The sequence below is a fragment of the Oryzias melastigma genome, linkage group LG9, assembly GCF_002922805.2.
Source record: "Oryzias melastigma strain HK-1 linkage group LG9, ASM292280v2, whole genome shotgun sequence".
Classification (NCBI taxonomy): domain Eukaryota; kingdom Metazoa; phylum Chordata; class Actinopteri; order Beloniformes; family Adrianichthyidae; genus Oryzias; species Oryzias melastigma.
This window is the reverse complement of record NC_050520.1, coordinates 20,936,563-20,942,562: the sequence shown is the minus strand read 5'-3', so window position 1 is coordinate 20,942,562 and position 6,000 is coordinate 20,936,563. Positions and strand designations below refer to the sequence as shown.

Below are 6,000 nucleotides of genomic sequence, written 5' to 3'. Positions count from 1 at the left end.
TCACCATAGGGTATCATCACTTGTACTCCCTTCGTATTTGTCTCATCAAATATTCTGATGAAACCCCTCTTTTCTTCACATTGTAAAGTAAAATCCAATCATTTTAAATATTTTACGCATCTAAGATCAAATTTATTAATATTGTTGATTGCCATTTTTTGGTTAAAACCCCCAAAATACACACATGTGCGCCCCAAAATAATTAAAACTGCTTTTTGAATACTTCATTGATGGAAATATGTTATTAATTTTAAAATTAAGGGTCAGATACGTGTTAAATTATTCAAATTAAGCCCCCCTTTGACTCTATGGATTGCTGAACATATAAAACAATTTTAAAGACAGCAGCTCTGAAAATGTTTTTTTAAGGAGCCTTTAAATACATTTTGATGCTGAAGCTTTGATTATTTCTGACTGATTATAGGTTGGCAGGGTTTAGGCCCTAATGACAGCCTGATAACAGAGCATGATGGGAGGACCATTAAAACTCCCATGGCGCGCGACCTATATGAGCACTCTGAGATTCAGAAACACGACAAGGAAAAAAAAACATTTTCTGACACTTTTGAGAGTGGGGAGTCTAGCATTGGTGGGGTGGCGGATTCTCGTGGCTTTGACTGTGTTTAGGTGAGTCAGTCTGACCAGTGGTGTTGAGCCATGCGCATTTTAGAGCAAGCCTCAATGACGAGGGGAGTAGCCTTCAGGGACTGCACCTGCTTTGGCTAGAAGAAGGAAAGTTTAAGCTCCTACAAAAGAAAGAAAAAAAAACAACCTCTTTACAAGTTACATGATCCGTGTCACCACAGAGCGACTATTGCTGCGGCGCAGTTTGACATGTTAAATGAAGGTAAGTTGGTGCGTTTATGATATACATTTATTTTAATAGTTAAAAAAGTATTAATGATAAACCAACTAAACTTTTTATTCGTTGAAAGACGTCTATTTTTGGATACATTTCTCCAAGCGTGGACTTACAATAGCGCGCTCCTGCTCCTCTATGCGCGTTCACGGACAATGAGGAGACAGCGAGAGAGGCTGCAGCTGAAATGCCAAGGCTGCGTCACTGCATTTTTTAAGAGTAAAATGAGCACGATCATTTTAGTCAGGATTTTTGGGGGGGCTGACTGAGCTTTTATTTTATTTTTCCAGACTGTCATTTGTGTCTCTAAGCATCACCTCTGCGGGGTTCCCACTGATTCTCCTCTTTTGTTTACCAAATAGCTCTTTGTTCATGCATGCTCCATTCAATCTATTTTATTCTACTCGTATAGCAGACAATCTAAACTCTGCACTATGAAGTCGCGTTTGCTCCATCAGCGTGACAGCCATCCATTTTTACGCAAAAACACGGTTAAATGTCCGCGCAAAGACGCAGCTTTAAGTCTATCACAAAAATCATAGAAACATGGTTTCAAAGAAACAGTAAAAAATACATAATAATGTAATGCAAATCTAGCCGATGAATATGCAACAACATGTAAAAATAATACGCACACCAAGAGCCCACGGCGTCGGGGAATTAAGAATGGCGGAGCGGCTCCTCTCATTACGCATGGGCGCTTTTCTCTTCCACGCAGGAGCCGCGGTTCCCCTTCTCCTCATCGCTCCGTTCTGTCCCGTTCGCATTAAGAGAAAAAAAGCTTCTTGGAGGAACAAACAAGACTATGTTGGTTCTCCAAACGGCAATCAAACACCCACGAACCGAGCAGGGGGGGAATTACTCCGACTCCAGCCGGGAGGACTATGTAGTAAGAAGGATTTGCATATTTTGATGCGCTAATTGCCTTGATGTATTTAAATATGGCTGCACGTAGCTGATGTTCTTGGCTACGTCACTGAACGTGCCCTCGCTGTTAAACTAAAACGTGAATCCAGAAGATGCTAATGGATACGCCAGCAATTAGACAAGGGCAGGTTAGGGAGGGGGTGGAGAGGTAAATGAGAGGCTGGCTGGCGCTCCCTTTGCGCTTGCTGCGTTTTGAGGATTTTTGAATAGTAAGAAAAAAATATTGAGTTATAGCCAAAATGGTAGTGATTCTGAAGCTTTTGTGTTCCAAAAAACTTAGGAATACTTTCAAATTATTTAAATAAATAGTTTTTCTTCAAAACAATAATAATAATGATAAAGAAAAAGTGAGGAAAAGTATGTTATCACCAGAGGAATTTGTCTGAGTACACGGCCTACTGACAAGTAGGTCACCTCATTTAAACTTTTTGCGCGCACACAAATACACGCGCGCGCACCTTCTCCTTCTTCTTCAATTTAAAAACTGGTTGAGGTGGGACACTTTGCACAAGGTTGTGTGTGAAGAAAAGTTTTTGAAGTATTTATATCTTTTCTTTTTGTTGTGTTTTTTCTCCTTTGACCTCATTTCGCACTTAACTTTTATGGGAATCGCATGCGGGAAAATTATTTCCCTTCTGTCTGGAAAGCAGTAAATGCGTTCCGTTTGTCAAAGCGTGTTAGTGAAGCGCCTGCAGCAAATTCATTACCACCCAACTGCGAGGTTCACATGCGTCGCAGGCTGGTCGGAGCGGCGGAGAGGGAGAGGTCCGCGCGCCAGACCGCGAACAATGCTGCCTCAGTTCGTGCGCGCAACAAAAGAATCGAGGGAACTTGTTTGAATTTCAGAGCACGTCTTCTCGTCACATATAAAGGTTGGACTTTATACACCCCTCCACCACCACTCCTCCCACCCCTCATCATCACCACCCCCACCTTCCTCGTCCGACCCCACGATTAACAGAAAAAGAAGAGGAAGAAAAAAACTTGCATATTCTGAGCGCAACTGTGCGCGCACTTTTCTATTTGCTGCTCGCAGACGACATGGGAAAGTTGGCTCTCTCCCTCTCCCCCATCCCTCCCTCTTGTCTGTCATGTGCGTGGAACATGCTCGTGCTCTGCACATAGCAGCTGTAGCACGCCTAATGCAGGCGCGCAGAGTGGCAGCGGCAATTTTAAAGTCCTCCCCACACCGAACCCGACTGGGACATTTTTTAAGGGGAACCTATATATATTCACCGCAGCACCATGAGCACGGACCTCGCTGTTTTTTCTCCCGCTGCTTGGGACGCTTTCTGCACACTCGTGGTGGTGTTTGAGTCGCCCTTTAGATGTAAGTGCAACTTTTTTTGTTAACGATGTGTAGCTGTTCTCGTGCGTAAAAGTAGAAAAAAATGGATGAAAGGTGTTTTTAGCATAAGAGAGTTTGGATAATTTGTCATTTATGAGGTCTTTTAAATTTCTTTACTTATTATTTTAAATTTCATAGTGAACGCTTTCATCAGCGTCTTCTATTTTTACAAGTTGAATGTGTTCATAAAGCGTTTTTTAAATGTTTCTTTTAATATGAACATATTTCTAAAACGGGTTCTTCACAAAGTGTTATAAAACAGCACAGCCTTGAACTTTGCGCAAAGACTGAGAACCCTGATCCAAATTTTGGAGACTCAGCTTGGACGCACAAAGCAGACATGAGTCATTTACTATGCTTTTCTTCTTTAAAGTGCGCTGCGTAAACGGTGAAAGTTCCCCAAATCCTTCAAAAACAAGGCGATCATTGTGCAGAACCAGTATCACTGTCACAGATTTATAAGAACAGAAAAACCACTGAAGATGATACTTGTTTTAACAGACAACCGTATAGATTGAAGCATGTTTAGAATGATGAAGGATATCCAAGGTGTGTGTTGCTTTAAAAAAAAATGACGTGTTATTTAAAGTATGGCCTGTATGTGGGAGGCCCTTGATGAAGCCTCTTTCATCCTAATCAGGTGAGCATTGTGATGCAGATCTGAAAGGTTGGCCTTGTCAATCATCATCTACATCAGCTGAACGTGGGGGGGACTTAGACATGAATTCTGACAAAGAGGCGATCACTTTTTGTTTTTTATTTATATATATATAAATGTATCCTGGGAACTGAATTTAAACGTGTTTGCTTAAGAAGGTGCATGAATATGTCTTCAAATTGTCGCCACATATGAAGACAGGCTTTCTAGAAATGCTCGGGGCCTGCAAGTGTGTTTGCTCATTAAAATAGTCCCGCCTTGCCCCTCCTTCCACTGAGAATAAACTCCGGTGCCGATCTGCACACCTTACAGAGCAGGTGATGGAGATCCGCACAGGATTTCTATCTGTAACCCTCCTTACGTTACATTAAATAAACACCTACACAAAATAAAATAAAAAAATCAGATGAACCCCGACATTTTTATTCTTTTATGATCAGAACACAATCAAAGTTGTGCACCAGGCACTTTAAAGGCGCTCCATGACCTGCAGCTTGCACGCTCCTGCGCATGATCCATCACATGTCCCCCTGCTTGTTATTGTTGACTCACTTACAAAGATCCAGTACATATATATATATTTTCCTTCACTCTGGCCCGTTTGAGCCGAGCTTTCCACCAACTCCTCGCGTCCCCGTAAAGAGGTGAGGAGATTCAAATCCGCGCAGAGGAGCGCTTTCTTTCTGGGGCTTTTATTTTGCGCACAGCGACATCGCCTGCCTACCTGAGAACCATTGTTACTCTCCATCGGATGCGACGAAAAGGGGAGGAAACAAACCCACGAGATGCTTTTTTGAGGATTTTTCCACGCACAAATGAGCCATTTTTTATTTTTATCATTATATTTTTTACCCTGACGCGTCCGTCTCGAGCGAGCAATAAGCAAACGGAGATCACGCAATTGGCAATCTGAGGAGCCAGTCTGGAGGCAGCGGAGGCTGGCTGGCGCTCCGGCAGCTCCGGGATGCTTTGATTTGTTTTTGTGTGGGGCAGTTTCACGTCGCATCCACCAAGAAAACGCATCTGAATCGGTCCCAGTCTGCAAAAAGACAACACATGCTTTACCATCTCCATCCCCGCGCGCGAGAAGGCGCTGCTCGCTGCAAGGCGGACTTCTTCCAACGCGATCTGTGGATGGAGATCGCGCATTAGGATGGAGCGTCCCCCCCTCGCCCCCCTCCTTCTTCATTATTACATCACCATATACAGTCGGGGTCCGAGGCCTTTGACCTCATCGGGGTTGGTTGATATTTTGACCAGCCCCTCTTGTCCTTCGGAGATGGCCTGCGTTCTCCTCTCGTGGAGAGGGCGCATGCAGCTCGCCGCGCGGACCCTTCGGCTCTTCGGGCTCCTCGCTACCTAGCCCAGTGTGGTGGATGCAAAGGGACAACTTGACACTCTGTGACCAAAGCAAACCAAATCTTTCTATAATCCGAAGCTTTTGCATCGTAATTCCCCCTGTCCCGTTTATGTGCAATTTCCTCAGGAAAACGGATTTTCCCTCTTCTTTAGTGTTTTTCTCCGCCGGCCTCAGAGGATATCTATTGCTGCTGCCACGACGACTTAATAGAAGCGAAAGGAGCCTTTTGTGGGATTGGGGTTATTTGCATTGCAAATGAAGGCCCCTCTGCAAGGATGACTGCACCTCACCGCGACTTTCTTCCAGTCTGTAATACTGGTTAATGTCAAGTGAATATGACATTAACCATCGGGAATATATAACCAGTTTTTCCACCTAAAGAGTGTTAAACAGTTGGCACGGTGCCCCTCCAGCAGCATGGATATGATGCACATCTGAAGGAAGACACTGATGACTTTTCTGCAAGTTTTTTCCTCTTTTTGAGCTGGAAACTTGAAGACCCTGCAGGATGCGTGGATGTGGATTACAGAGAAATTTGGGAAGTGGGTTGTTATCTTTGGTTATCTAGCTGTATGAGTGTTTTGCTCGTCATAAAGCTAGATAACCGAAAGTAAAAACTACTTCCAGACTCATCATGGAAGATTTTCTGGACCCAAGAAGATTTATTAATGTAATTTTGTAAATATGATTTGTATCTTGCTTTGAACATGTCTGCATGCTCCTGTTTTTATAGCATCACGTGTTATTTTAAGGTGTATTTGTCCCTAATGGGACTTGAGGCCCCACTTATAGAGCGTGGAACGCTGACATGCCGGCTCTCCTGTGGAAAACCCACGTGCGCGCCTCCC

General features: G+C 43.6%; 2 long non-coding RNA genes across 2 annotated transcripts in view; one reads left to right on the top strand and one right to left on the bottom strand.

Moving 5' to 3' along the window:
* Positions 1-2,374, bottom strand: part of LOC112148886 — a 6,320-nt gene extending 3,946 nt beyond the window's left edge. Inside the window, exon 1 of the long non-coding RNA XR_002919704.2 lies at positions 1,495-2,374. This is a non-coding gene — a long non-coding RNA (uncharacterized LOC112148886). The remainder of the gene's footprint in view (positions 1-1,494) is intronic.
* Positions 2,375-2,469: 95 nt separating this feature from the next.
* The window catches only part of LOC112148885, a 33,058-nt gene continuing 29,527 nt past the window's right edge, over positions 2,470-6,000 (top strand). Inside the window, exon 1 of the long non-coding RNA XR_002919703.2 lies at positions 2,470-3,116. This is a non-coding gene — a long non-coding RNA (uncharacterized LOC112148885). The remainder of the gene's footprint in view (positions 3,117-6,000) is intronic.